We start from the raw sequence: 14,122 nt of genomic DNA on the forward strand, positions 1-14,122 counted from the left end.
CATGTTGGCATGGGGCCTGGAAATGTGGTTAATTCAATAGACTGGCACTGAAAAACATGAACAAAAACTGAATTTTCATTAAAATCTTAATGTAAATAGCCAATTTCATAGCCCTTTTGAATGTGGCAAATAGTTTTTCTAAGGATAATTAATTACAAAGAGCATTGAAAAGATACAACATTTCCACCATTGTAGCAAATCTATTGGGTAGCACTATTTAGGAGAAATGGTGCATTCTCCCCTCACCCCCCATTGGATTTTAGGGCAAGCAGAAGGCTTTTTCCTCCTCTTTCCAGCTTCTTCAACCTTCCGACTTCAGAGAAAGACGGTTCCTTTTCTCTTTCCACCCTCCCTTCGACCACCCCCAAAATGCCCACCCCATGGTATCAGCTGGTCCAACAACCTTGAGGAGAAACCCCAAAGGTGAATGTATAGGTGTAAGTGACCCTTCTGTATCAGGTACAGGCTAAGAACATTAGCTTCCTCCTCCTCCTCAACAAGCCACAATTACTCTGTTCTCAGAATATGAGAATCATTCTGCCAGAAACAGAATCGGGTAAACCAAGCCTGAACCCTCCAGGAGCGAAAACCAAACACTGCACTTAACGAGATAAAATATTTCCTTCGATCTTTGCTAGAGCCCCTATAAGTGGTGACCTGGAAGGAAGCCTGTGACATTTCTCCCTATTCTCCAAAATGTTTTTAACGAACTGGTTGTCCTATATTAGTTAAGTAAAAAATGCAGCTTTTTTGCCACCCCAAACAATGTTTAACTAAGAGAATTATTTTCCTGAATCACAGAAGTATTCAAGCCCTTAACCTAAAGACCTTCACAGAGGAGAACTCAGGGCTCAACACTGCCTCTGCATTAATAATTCTATTTTCAATGCTAATGAATTCTTTTACAAGCTGCATGCGCTCACTCTTTTGCATGTTTTAGACACAGATTCACCAATCGTTACTTGTATGTAACTCGGAGGGTTTTTTTTTTTTAATGCAAGTGCAAAATAGGACTTAAATCCAGATTTGTAAAGAGTAGGAAATTGAGCAGAGGGAAAAATGCAAAATAGCCAGAGGGCAAAATGAGGAAGGACAGTACTGATCTATTTTTAAAAATACCCTGAGGTATTTTGTGGCCACTGCACAGTAACTTTAGGCCCCTGGACAAATTTTTCAGAAAGTCGAACTCATTTTGATACTTTGATGGAAAACCAACTGAATCACCTAGGGATTCTTGTGAAAATGCGAATTATGATTTAGAGGTTCCAAGACTGCGCCTGAGATTTTGCATTTCCAGTCAGTTCCCAGATAATGCCAATGCCGCTGAGTAGCAAGGATGTGGACATTGACAGGAAGATGAGCCCGGAACCTGCTTTCCATGGGGTACCAATCGGCAGACTCAGGCGACTCCTCTTTCAAACCAGTGAGACAGCCAACTTAAGGCAACTCTGGGCAGCTGGACCAGCCTTAGACACTCAACAGCAGTAAATTTTACTGGGGGAGCGTTGAGTACCCGGTGCCTGTACCTTATTCATTTCATCCTTCCAGCAAACACATGAAGTGCACACTAGTATTATTTTCATTTTACAGGGGAGGAAACGGAAGCTCAGAGACTTAAGGAACTTGTCCAAGGTCTCCCTCTTTCTTCTCTCTCTCTCTCTCTCTCTCTCTCTCTCTCTCTCTCTCTCTCTCTCTTAATTTTAGAGAGAGAAGGGTGGGGGGGGCGGAAAGAAAGGGAGAGAAACATGGATGCAAGAGAGAAACAGCGATCATCTGCCTTCCCTACACACTTGGGGGACAAACCCGCAACCCAGGCAGGTGCCCTTGACTGGTAATCCAACCGCAACCTTTGGGTTTGCAGACCGGGCCCAACCAACTGAGCCACACTGGTGGAGGCGCAAGCTTCTCAGGACCGTTGAATCCGGGTCCGTCTTAACTCCGAGAGACAACGCCTTTGACACCCTGGGGCCTCGGTTTCCTGCGCAGCGAGGGGAAAGGGCTGGCTGGGAGAGTCCGGACCCACGTACTTCCGAGGGAGTCCTTAAATTTTTTTCTGGAGACCTTGTTCTTTGACTCTGCGGGGAAATGTTCTTTCTGAGAGCCCCGGGCCACGTCTGCTCGCCTAGGCCAGGGGCACCGACGGCTGCTCCTTGGAAGGGTCGGGCAGTGCTGGAACCAGCTGGTTCGGCCACCGAGGGCTCCGCATTGCATAACCGCGAGGCGTCCCTCCCCCTCGCACTCCCTCCGGGCTCCTTTCCCCTCACCCAGCCGCGGCACTTGGAGCGGATCCCAGGGATAAATCCCATTCGCCCGCTTCGCAGAGTCCGCGGCAGAGCTGGGGGCACCGAACACACCGAGACTCCCCCCTCTCCTCTCCTCTCCCCCAGCACTGCCCGCGGGGCCCGGCCCCAGCACCCTCCGGCGCGCCTCCGCCCCCTGCGCTCCCCGCCCCTCGGAAGCGCGGGTCGCCGCTGCGCCCGGGGCTCGGGAAGGGGCACCGCCTGAGGACGCGGCAACGGCGGGTACTGCTGGAGGCATGTCCGCGCGCCACAGCCGGGGCTGCAGCGGCCGGTGCGAGGTGAGGACACAGCGGTTCCAGGCTAAGGCCTGGGGAGAGGGCTCTGCGCGTTCCGGGAGGGCTGCGCGGCGCTAGTGTCCGGCCCACAGGTTGCCCCGGACGCAGTCTCCCGGGGGCGACTCCGGCCCCGGGATCCCCATTGCGTGGACCAGCGATCCGCCTTGTTTCACCCTCTTCCCGGTACCCGGCTCACCTGCGAGGTGGCTCAAGTGACCCCAAGCATCCTCCGTGGCTGGGCGGCGAGGCTCCAAGGCCGGCCTCGGTGGAGGGCACTCGTTTCGCAGCCCCAGCACCCGGCAGCGCGCCAGGAGCCCGCCACCCCGCCCGGGTCCCTCGGAGCGCCTGCCGGGTCTGGGAGAGACACGTGCCCGCCCGCCCGTCGGCTTCGGGCTGCGGTGTCTGGGCAGGTGGCTGCGGAAGAAGCGGCTTGGGTTCCTCGCCCTGGTTTTCAAGTGCGGATTTCTCCGTGCAGTAGAAACTGGATTTCTTCCGGATTGTTTTTAGTGTAATTTTAAAAATCCTCTTTCTGCCTCAGGTTTATTTCTTGAAACGTTTATTTCTTGTGTATGGTGTTCTTAAAAAGCAGAGCAGCCTTCGAAACCTTCAGTGGACTGAAATTAACTTTTCAGGTGCTTCTAGTCCTCGAAGAAAAACAACGACCCCTATATTGTGGACTCCGGGGGGGGGGGGTTTTTCTCGGCAAAACTGTACAACGAGACACTAATTGGGTCTTGCGGCTCTTCGTCAGCCTGCCGTTTTCACAACTCAGCATTCTGAATCTCTTATAACTTTTTTTTTTTAACGGTAAGATGAGACCTGCCAGCATACAGGTTAAACCCTTCCATTCCAAGGCGGTCTCCTTAGTTCATCCTACTTGTTTCCTGGCCGAGAGCTGGGCACCCCGCGGGCACAGCCAGCTTAACGCGGGAGGACCGCCTTCGGGCCTGCCAAATTGAGAAACGCGCCATCTCCACAGGTATGAGAAATCACGAGCTTTTAAAAACCGCCCAGTGCTCCCGCATAGTCTGTACCCGCCTCCCTCCCCACCCCCCAAACTTTATGCCAGAATACACTAATGGGACCTGACCCTCCCGCAAGGTGCCCAACCTGTGTCTGTCGAAGAAATAAAGGTTGGAAATTAGGAGGAGTAATTTAGTGACTGGATTTGGTCACTGATAATCACAGGATCTTTAAAACCAAAAAGAAGTTTAGAGATCATCTATCCAGACTTTCACCTTACAGCTCAGGAAGCTCGGATTCCCGCGGGCAAGGGTCGCTGAAGCTCATACTGTCCACTGGTGTGGAACCAACACCGGAATCCAGGCCGCCTCCTTCCCTTTTAGTTCAGTTTTCAATTGCTAACAGGCATTTGGAACAAGAAGTTACATGACTAGAATCACCTAATCACATCATTTGCCTGTTCTTATTTTTTATTTATTTATCTTTTTTTAACTGGTGGGCTTCTGAAACAGATGAGATTGATTTAGTCCAATCACCTTTGTGGTACGGTTTTTAAAAACAGAAATCCTTAATTTAAACTAATATTTACATTCTTCTTATGTGAAGATGAATGTGCTGATACATCTCAGGTGAACTTCCCAGAAAAAGAGAATTAATCAAAAACAGGTGGACTAGATTTCCCCCATTCTGTCCTTGGTCTGAACCTTAGCTCTCTGTGGCCATGACTGGTTAGTTGAAGGTGTGAGTGGACTCTGGAACTGACTGTAGAAAACTGGTTTGTATGAAGACCATTTGCATGTTGTGATTAACACCAGGACCCATAACACAGCTGAGAAAGGGATTCTAAACAAGCTTATTTAGTATTCTAGCATCGTATTGTACACTGTTTTATGTTTTTTTCAATTTGGCTCAAATGAACAGATACTTAGTGCCTTCTAGGTGCCTGGTGCTGTTCTGGACACTTGGGATATGTCAATAATCAAAACAAAGAACTTTGATTCTGTGGAGCTCCAATTACAGTTCATCTGTTACAGTTCTTCCAGGATTTTGTTAGGCAGATAGAAGAGCATTTCAGAATTTGCCTGAAGTAGGAAGATAAACATAAATGTTCCAAATTATCTTCCTTCTAATCCAGTCATCCTGCTGATTTTATAATCACTGAAGATAAACAAAGAAGCAAAATTCAGATGAAGTTACGTTGACTTTGATGAAGTGACATTCTACTGTACAAGAACATGATTTCCCACATTTGGTTATTTTATGCATATTCATTCAGAGTTCCTAAAATTACATTTCCTTTAGTGCAGGGACATCGCCGTGGTGACATTAAACTTAATGAAGTGTGGGAGAACGGGTTTTCTCAGTAGCGTCTGTGGCCCACGTTAGTGCTGCAGCCTGTAATTGTATCCGGGTTTGTGAGATGTAGCTTCTTACCTGGTAAGGAGGATGCTGTTCTGTTTTTACTTTGTCTCGCTTTACATCTTGTTCCCCCTTCCCCTCCATAATAAGTTGTAGCTTACTGGTAAATCTGTTACCACGGAAGTATTTCTTTTTAATCAGACTTTGCAGTTTCAAGCATTTTCTAATTTTCTCAATTGCTTTTTCCTTGGAATGGCACGGTTTGCAAGCTCAGGCATGTTTATTGTTTTTAACAAAGGCTTATCGAAACGAAATTGGCTGTTTTTCAGTAGTATTCAGCCAAAAAAAAGTATTTAGTGCAGATTGTGGGACTGTTTATGCATTCCTTACCTATCCAATGGCTTTGCTTTTTAAATTGCCTATTTGGAAGCTGTGTTCCTATGAGTACCTTTCTAGTGTATCTAAAAACTCACTCATGAAAGTGGTATAATAATTCAATTGAGAATAAAACAAACCCACACTTGAAGACATAGGGAGGTATTTTTTAAAGATGTTATTTATTATTTATTTATTTATTTATTTCAGAGAGATGAAAAGGGAAGGAGAAAGAAAGAGAGGGAGGGCAACATGGATGTGTGAGAAATACATTAACTGGAGGCGCCCAACGAGGGACCTCGCCTACAACCCAGGCATGTGCCCTGGGCGGGAATTGAACTGCTGACCCTTTGGTTTGCAGGCCAGCACTCAGTCCCCTGAGCCACACCAGCCAGGGCAAGATTTTTAGTACAATGACTGTCTCTGTCTGTCTCTAATTTGTTGTATATCAAAGGGCATCAGGAATTGTCATCTTATTTGAAGGTGATCTCTGTTAAACCCTTGGCGGAGAGTCATGATTTCTGGTGGCTGCCAGGCACCCACAGTGATCACTTTTCTTCTTTTGTCCCTCCCCCCACTCTGCTCTTTCGGGTCCTCACCCCCCTTCTTTTACTGCACGTTGACGAATGGAGCGAGTTGCTTCCTACCTGTAGCCAGGTAGGAAGTTATACACCATCAATTAATTACTTAACTAATGTGCTCATTCATTATTTACATAGTAAATGTTTATTGGACATTTATTAAAGATAAAGATTTGTGTAAAGATTGTGCTGTGAACCCTGGCTGCTGTGGCTCAGGGGATTAAGCACTGGACTATAAGCCAAAGGGTTCCCAGTTCAGTCCCAGTCAGTGCACACGCCTGGGTCGTGGGTCAGGTCCCCATTAGGGGGCGCTCGAGAGGCAACCACACATCAGTGTTTCCCTCTTTTTCTCCCTCCCTTCCCGTCTCTAAAAATAAATAAAATCTTTAAAAAAATGTTTGTGCTGTGAGCAGCTCTTTTCCTGGTTGTGGGAGATATCAGGAAACAGAATCTCCTTCTCAATCAGCCTACACCCTGGTGTGGAAGAAAAGACACTTTGTGACCAGCTATACTACCAAGTGTAACCACCATGAGGTAGATGAGTATGATGGACACTGAAAGCAAGGAGAGAGAACACATGGGCACCATGAGGAGTCAAGGCTCAGGGAAGCCTGTCTAGAGGACATGCCTGAGCTGCTTCCGGAAAGGGGGGTAGGAGGGTAGAGCTTCCACAGAGGCAGAAGGGTACACTGTCTTCATGGGAACACATCTTTGCTTCTTTTTGAAGATGTATGGGAGACCTCCCTGTGGGCAGCAGATGGAGCTGTGTTGGGTTGTATAACAGAAATTTAACACCTCTATACCGTCTACTCGAGTACCCTTTCATCCTGGGTAATGCAGTACTGACCAACATTAAAACAACTCACTGGGCGAAGCAACCCTTTCCTTTTCCTCTGCAACACGCACTGGTTTTCGCTCAGAGCATAGACCACTGTGGCACATACCTATCATCACAGTGAAGTGGCGAACTTTGCCTTTATCAGTTCAGGTGCACACTGATGATGGGACTTGGTCATAGTCCTGTTCATTGCAGTATTACTACTTGCTATTGTAATTTAGTTAAATACTGTGTAAGCCGATGCAATGTGAATGGCAAACAGAGAATGCTGTTTCTGTGAAAACTAAGTTAATTGCCAGATAGGCTCCTCAAAGTAAGCCATGTTAAAAAACAATATCAACACATGCTACAACATAGAGAAACTGTGACAGTGTTATGCTAAGTGAGGGAAGGAAGGCACAAAAAGCCACATATTGTGTAATTCCATTTATATGCAATGTCCAAAATCGGCAAATCCGTAGAGACAAAAAGTGGATTAGTGGTTGTCAGCTTCAGGGGCTGTTATGGGGACAATGTAACGGTGGGGACAAGATGTCCGGCATCGAGCTTAGGGTTCCTTTTGGTGGTCTCGTCTGCAACAAAGCACGCGTGCTGTTAATTTCACATTTTGGGTTGCCAAGTAAGATTTTATTTGAACAAAGGATTTCTTGAAAAAACAAGTTTATAAATGACTAGGCCACTAGGTTTCTAAGTTTCTGCTTCCCTTTCCCTGCCAAATTAGTTCTGGTAGCTCCTAATCGTTCTTTAGCTATATCACTGCGCATCTGTGTTGAAAAAACGGGGAAAGACTTCAGCCTCATTAACTTTATATCCTCCATGCTTGTAGGGAGAGAAAGCAAAATGAGCAGTTAGATATTCTGGGCAAGAAATGCAGATTGGGAGCTATCAGCAGAGCGCGTCTGTTAAGTCATGCGTGTGGAACTAATTACCAAAGGAGGGTGTTTATAGAGCAGCGTGAGATGCTGGGAGAAGCGGCAAAGATAAAAGCGCGAGGAAGCGCAATTCCGGGTCGAGTGCCCTCTTCTGTACTCACATTAACCCAATACACATTGGTCAGTGAAGTTTCCTTCTTTATGTTTTAACTTGCTGTTTTCCCGCATGTGGTTGGGCATAACTGTCAAGAGTGTTGGAGCTTGAGTATATGCGTGTGTGGTGGAGGTGGTGGGTAGGTGGGAGCCCAGGCCTTTGAAAAGCCTACATCCTGCACAAAACTACAGGGATCCTTCCCATGCGTACACAGACATGGAATGAGAAGATGAATTTGAGTGTTTAGCTAGTGGATTCGGCCGTGCAGACAGCCATTGTAGTATTTTTGGCATAAAATGATTTGTTAAGAAGTACTGTGTTTTTTCCTTGACTTTAAAAATGCAGACATTTCCCCCATGTTTCTGTTCTTCCTTCTGGAATTAGAGCGGGGACTGCTAAATGCTAGGGGTGGTCCTAGTGAGGCCCCGGGGTAAGTACCATTCCGTTCGGGTCTGAAGCTTCATTTTGTCTCACGAACACAGACCCTGCATTCCGTGTGGGCCCGCTGTTTGGCAAATCTAGTTTCAAGGCTCACCAGGCAACAATGCAGTAACTTAATTTAAAGACACAGAAGCCTTCTTAGAAAAGGTCTGATACCGGGATAATGAATAAACACATCTTATAAATAAGATACTGTCAAAAATATTTCCTTAATTGGGTGTTCCAATGATAAAAGGATTGGTCATTGTATCAAAAATTAAGCCCCACACATTTTTGCTCTTTTTACTTCTTTAGGTTGACTTCTTTGATTATCTTAGACATTCAGAGAAGATAAAATATAGGCAACCATATACTAATTTTATTAGAGATGAAGTTCTACCTAAACAATGAGCAGCTCATGCACGAAAATCGTCACCGTAGAATCATCCTGGCACATTCTGCTTTCTTTATAAATTTTCACATGATAAGAAACCTAATTGGCTGCAAATACAAGCTATGTTAAGGTAAAGTTTCAGTTTAGTGTTTTAGAGTTTTAATAGTTTTAAGCTGGAGAAGAGGTATTTGAATTCGGTGAAATAGAATTAATTATCTTTGAAGTCCCTAATAAAAAAATACTGTGATGAAATAGTGTTAAAGTAACACAGTGAGTTTACCCCTGCATCAGGCTGAGTGCCCAGCACGTGTTGGGCACTGCCCGGGGCTGACGGCCCGCCAGGAAGAGACAGGGTTCTGACGCAGAGGCTGCAATCCCCTGGGAGACACATGTGTGGGGACAGACAGTCACAGCGTTGTGACGAGTCCCACAGATGACTGCTTTTACAGGAGTTTAGAGCAGAGGCACTCCATGGTCTATGTTGGTCAGAGTATTAGCGAATCAGAAACTCATGAGGTGAACAACCCTGGCGAGGCCTTTCCAGGCAGCAGGGGTAATTGGTACGCAGCACTGACTTGGGAACATGCACTGTGGCTTGAAAGAACTACTTGGTTCTTCAGGGGGATTCAGCGTGGCTGCCATGCAGGAGCTGGGTCATTTGGGGTCCTGTGTACGCATAAAGATAGGAGAAGTTTTGGTTTTGTTTTGGCTGCTGAGAGTGGTCCTCGAAGTCTTTTATTTTATTTATTTATTTTTTTAAATGTTTATTTATTTAAATTTAGAAGTGAAGGAGAGAAGGAGGGAAATATCAATGTATAGTTGCTTCTGGTGCATCCCCTGCTAGGAACTGCCCCCTGCCGGGAAATGGCCTGCAACCCAGGCATGTGCCCTGACAGGGAATTGAACCTCAATCTTTTGGTTCGCAGGCCCGAGCTCAATCCACTGAGTTATTCCAGCCAGGGATCTAAGGCTTTTAAATAGGGAAGTTGGACAGGAGTGGGGTTTGGTGATAAAATTAGCTTGTGCTTCAAACTGATAACCCTGAATGGGCTTCAAGAACAAGTCCAGGAGGGTGATAAACTAGGGGTCTGTTGAAGTGATTAAGACGGGAAATAAGGCTAATGCCTCATAATAAAATGTTTGCTTTACTTATATGTATTATTTTTGATGCTTGCTGCCCTATGTAAATGTGATAGAGATGTTTGGTCAGCAATTTGATATTCTGTGCAAGCAATACAAAATTGGAGCATCACTGGCTACTAGGCTTGGTCAAAATCACATGATTACATGTAATTCCCTGGGGAGTGTGTATACAGTGGATTGTGAAATGGGTCAAAAAATTGTGGAGAATAACTAATATGTGTTCACATTCTACCCAGAGCAGCCCTTGGTCTTTGTGTTACTGGGCCCTGAGTGGGTCTGTCCAGGGCCAGCTGTAAGTGTGGGTTCTTGGTAATGTGTAGGAAAGATTTCACAACGTGAGTCCTGGTGACTATGAAGGTACATTTATTAAAGTTGGGGACGATGAAACAAGGAAGGGCTTAGCATAGGAGAGTCTTGGCTGGGCTGCCTTGGCTCACTGAGAAGTCAGAGAAAAGGGGGACAGGTTCAGGGGATCAGCCTGGGACGAGCTGCCCGCTGCCCATTGCCTTAGAGTGTAGGAGACGCGTGCCTGTGAAGAAAGGAGTGGGGTGTGGTGGGGAGAAGGAAAATGAAATGGCGCTGGCTGCTTCTCGGAGGGAGAGCCACTGGTACAGGCACGCTGGGTCCTTTCTCCTGGGGCTTTTATCTCTTTCTTTCAGATGGGAACCTTGGGGGAGGGTTTCAGTAGAATACTCATCAGTTCTCCAGGTGGCCCCTTTCAGGGTCATGGTCTCCACTGATTGGTCAGCAACGGGGCAGGGGTTCTTAGTCATTGCAGTTGGTCCTGGCCTCACCCACCTGGTTTTGCTGCTTTTCTGAGCCTGGAGCTGAAACACAACTGAGGCCTAGATGTTATCTCCATGGAGGAGAGGCCAGCGGAGAAGAGGTTACCCTGGGGGTGAGGTCCTTGTTTTTCCAGTTTTGATCCCTCCAGGCACCGGGGCCTTAGAGCCTCTGAATGTCTGTTCTGTGTTGGGCTCTCTGTCTTGGTTTCTGTATTCTACTTGCCAAGGAATTTTCCTAGCTTCTCACCATCCCGTCTCATTTGTACCTTCCTTTTTCTACTCTAATTGTCTAGCATGTGCTGATCTTTTTCACTACACCAACTGTTAGGGCAGGGACTGAGTTTAGTGTGCAGTGTCACTGCCACTGGTCCTCTGCATTGCTCCTCGGTCTGAGCAGCTGTGCCTCACTGTGGGTCGTGCCCTCTGGAGCTGTGTTTCAGCCGTCCCTGCTTAACCGGTCCCAGCAGTGGTCATGGTGTCTGGCATGTGGTAAGTGTTCAGTATGTTTGCTGAATGAATGAATGACATAATAAATAACGAGTGGTCAGAAGATGAAGGATTTAACAAATGAAGTAAGAAGCACAGGTCGGGGTGGGGGGGGGGTCAGAAGAATAAGCAGGAGAGGGCTCTGTCATGGAAATTCCAGGAAGAAAGAGTTCAGTAGTGAGAGGGAGGTCAACAGTACCAAATGTTACAGAGAGGCCAGTTAATTAAGAATGGCAGAGTCAGGACTCATTGTGCATTATCAACAATAGCTTGAGCTTGAGCGGTATGTAAGGGAGGCAGGAGGTAAATTCCATTCCACTGAGGTGGCCATAAGAAAAGGGATGAGCAGATAGTGTGCGCAGGTCAGTAAGAGGCTGGCTGTGCAATGGGAAGAAAGTGACTGGTGGTATCTAGAGAGGCTGAAGGGGGTTTTCTTCCCTTGTCTCTCCTTCTCTTCCCTTCTTTTCTACCTCACTTTCTTCCTTCCTGCTTTCAAGATGACAGACACTCGAGTAAATTTATAGGGTAAAGAGGACCCAGTGAAAAGGTCTAGGTTCAAAAGCGGAGAAAAGAGGACAGGGGATATTCATTGGAGAAATTAAATATAAAAGGACATGTCTTTCTTTGAGAAAGGCGAAAAAGAGATGAGGATGCCTGCAGGTGGGAATAAACTGGAGCCATTGCTGAAGGAAACAAGATGGAGGAAAACCCACGCAATAGCCCATGCTCTCTGCAAAATATTAACTGCCATGTTTTGGATGCTTTCTATGTTGTAAGCATTATTAAAATTACTTTTATTTGTTAGCTCATGAATTTCTGGCAACAACCCTGGGAAGATGAAACTATTATTCTAATTTTACAAATGGGACAATGGGAGCACCGAGGGATTAGGTGCCTTGCCTGTGGTTATGTCGTGAGTAAGAGGCAAACCCAGGAGGCAGAGCTGTTGGCCATCACGCCATCCTACCAAAAATGGTGGGTCTGTAGAGCACATACGATTCTGAATAACCTTTGTGTGCACAAAACAAGTACCACATACAGTTGCTGAGTCACTCCAAGAACTCAGTCTATGTTGGAAATTATAATTATGTTGCATCATTAAATTGCAAGGTCGAGAGATCTCCTCTAGCAAAACTTGCTTTACCAATTATAGGAATGAAAATGTTTGGATGTTTGCATTGATGGGGAACTGGACACTGGTGAGGTGGAAGGAGTGGGGGTGCTAGAGAAAGAGCAACTTATGTGCTGGATCATGAATTCTAGCCTCTAAGGAGGGAGAAACGAGAGCAGGACCAGCCGACGAAATGGGAGAAAATGCAAGAGCAAGGGCCTAAGGGCTCAAGAGGATGGAAAACAAAGCACATTACTATTTGAGGAGTTGGAAACTTGTGGAGGATAGAAAGTTGGGGTCAGAAAGGGATACTTAACTCTCTCAACAACCCTAGATTTCAGAAGTGAAAGGTGGCACCAGTGACGATAGGTCAATGGTGTGGCTTTGGGAGTACATGACAAAGGGATTGGAGGTGAATCTTATGGAATATGACAAGGTCAAGGTTGAGGCTGTGATCTGCAGAGATGTTGGGTTGATGCTGACTAGACTGTGTCTCTCATCGGTGGATGGTGCCCAGAAGCCCAAAGGGTGGGTCTGGGCTTCAGATAGTTGAGCTGCAACTCAATATGTGGTGGTCTTAGGGAAAGATATGCAAAATTAGCTGATATCTAGTATACAGTAAAAATCACTCATTGTCTTATCAAAGGACAGTTGAATAGCTTATATTTTGTGCTGTAGTTTTTGAGTAAAAGCACTTGAAGTATCAATTGGCAAAACAACACATTTCACAAGTAACTTTGGATGCTTTAACCAAATGGTCATTATTGCCCTGGAAAGGACTGTGTGCTCTGATAAAACCTCCACTTTCGTCCTCTCCTCTTTCTTTTCTCCGGGTAGTACACAATGCAGCACTGTCTGGGCAAAGAGAGAGGCAGCTGAAGATCATCAGGCTTCCAGATGTAGAGTTTGTTGTCATTTATGGGGGTGGGGGTCATGGGAGAGGGGCCGGAACCTTCAGTGGGAATCAGTGTGGTGTCTTTGCTTCTATAGTCAGCTGTGTGATGGGAACAAGCAGTACGTGCTCCCTTTGTGCAGCTGCGCACACCAGTGTCTCCTTTTCTCTACTGCCTATTCAGGACTTTTGGAAATCAAAAACAGAGCTGACATAAGCTTAGACAGACCCCTCTGTGAAGACATGGAGCTGCTACCTGTGTGTCTTGGTCTGATATGTAAGTGGCTTGTGTAGACAATGTGTCGTTGGGGTGTAAGGCACAGAAACTCCAGCCTGGACTGGCGTCACTAGTTAGGAGAAGAATTCTTTCATGCAGTAGAAAATTCAGGAGCAGAATGTCTGGGGTGTGACTTTGCTTCTCTGTGATTCTTTGGACCCTGCCATGAGTTGGTTTCCTTCCCAACCTGATTCCTGTCATGGTCCCAAAATGACCGCAATAGTTTGAAGGGTCACATAGAGATAAACACCCGGTGAAAGGGGAGAAGGCATGTCTTCATGTCTCCTCGGTAGTGAGGAAACATTTCCCAAAAGTTCCTGAAAGACTTTTTCTTAAGTCATTGGCAAGGAGTGAGCCACTGCCTTTTCCGTCATTCAGTCTGTGACTGGCAGGGAGAATAGGACTGCTGTAATTTGTTGATTAAGAGGGACTAGATATTTATTTCCAAGAGAAGGCTGAGGCCATTATTATGACATTTCAGCCTTGTCAAGGGAAAAGAGCGTTGGTTAGTGGTCAAGTCCCTGACTTGAACTATTTGCTAGCAGTATGAACTTGGAAAGGTTGCCAATTTCTGCAAGTCTCTGTTTTCTGTTCAAGGATCATCGTGGGACTTGAAAACACTTTATATAAACTTTAAGGAGCTATACAAATGCTAATTATTCATTTATTAATAATAACAATAACTATAATAATAACTGCTTCCATTTACCAAGCATTTACCTGTTCCACGTACTTGCTATGGGCTTAAATGTGTTCTTGTTATTGCTCACTAAACACACACCAAGCACCCAGGGTACTCAAGGGACTCCATTGCTCTTCTTCTGGTCTCAGGTGAGCTGAGATCTGGGACAGTAAGGCTCAAGGGTAGGGACAGAGTGGATGCAGACTCAGTTTTGT

General features: G+C 46.0%; 1 protein-coding gene across 2 annotated transcripts in view; it reads left to right on the forward strand.

The window, feature by feature from the left end:
- The first annotated feature begins 2,298 nt into the window (after positions 1-2,298).
- The window catches only part of SLC16A12 (solute carrier family 16 member 12), a 70,978-nt gene continuing 59,154 nt past the window's right edge, over positions 2,299-14,122 (forward strand). For both annotated transcript variants that reach the window (XM_037156673.2, XM_037156674.2), the window contains exon 1: positions 2,299-2,578. The gene's annotated coding sequence lies outside the window, so the exon portion shown is untranslated. The remainder of the gene's footprint in view (positions 2,579-14,122) is intronic.

The sequence above is a fragment of the Artibeus jamaicensis genome, unplaced genomic scaffold, assembly GCF_021234435.1.
Source record: "Artibeus jamaicensis isolate MK-2021 breed Jamaican fruit bat unplaced genomic scaffold, CSHL_Jam_final contig_332, whole genome shotgun sequence".
Taxonomy (NCBI): domain Eukaryota; kingdom Metazoa; phylum Chordata; class Mammalia; order Chiroptera; family Phyllostomidae; genus Artibeus; species Artibeus jamaicensis.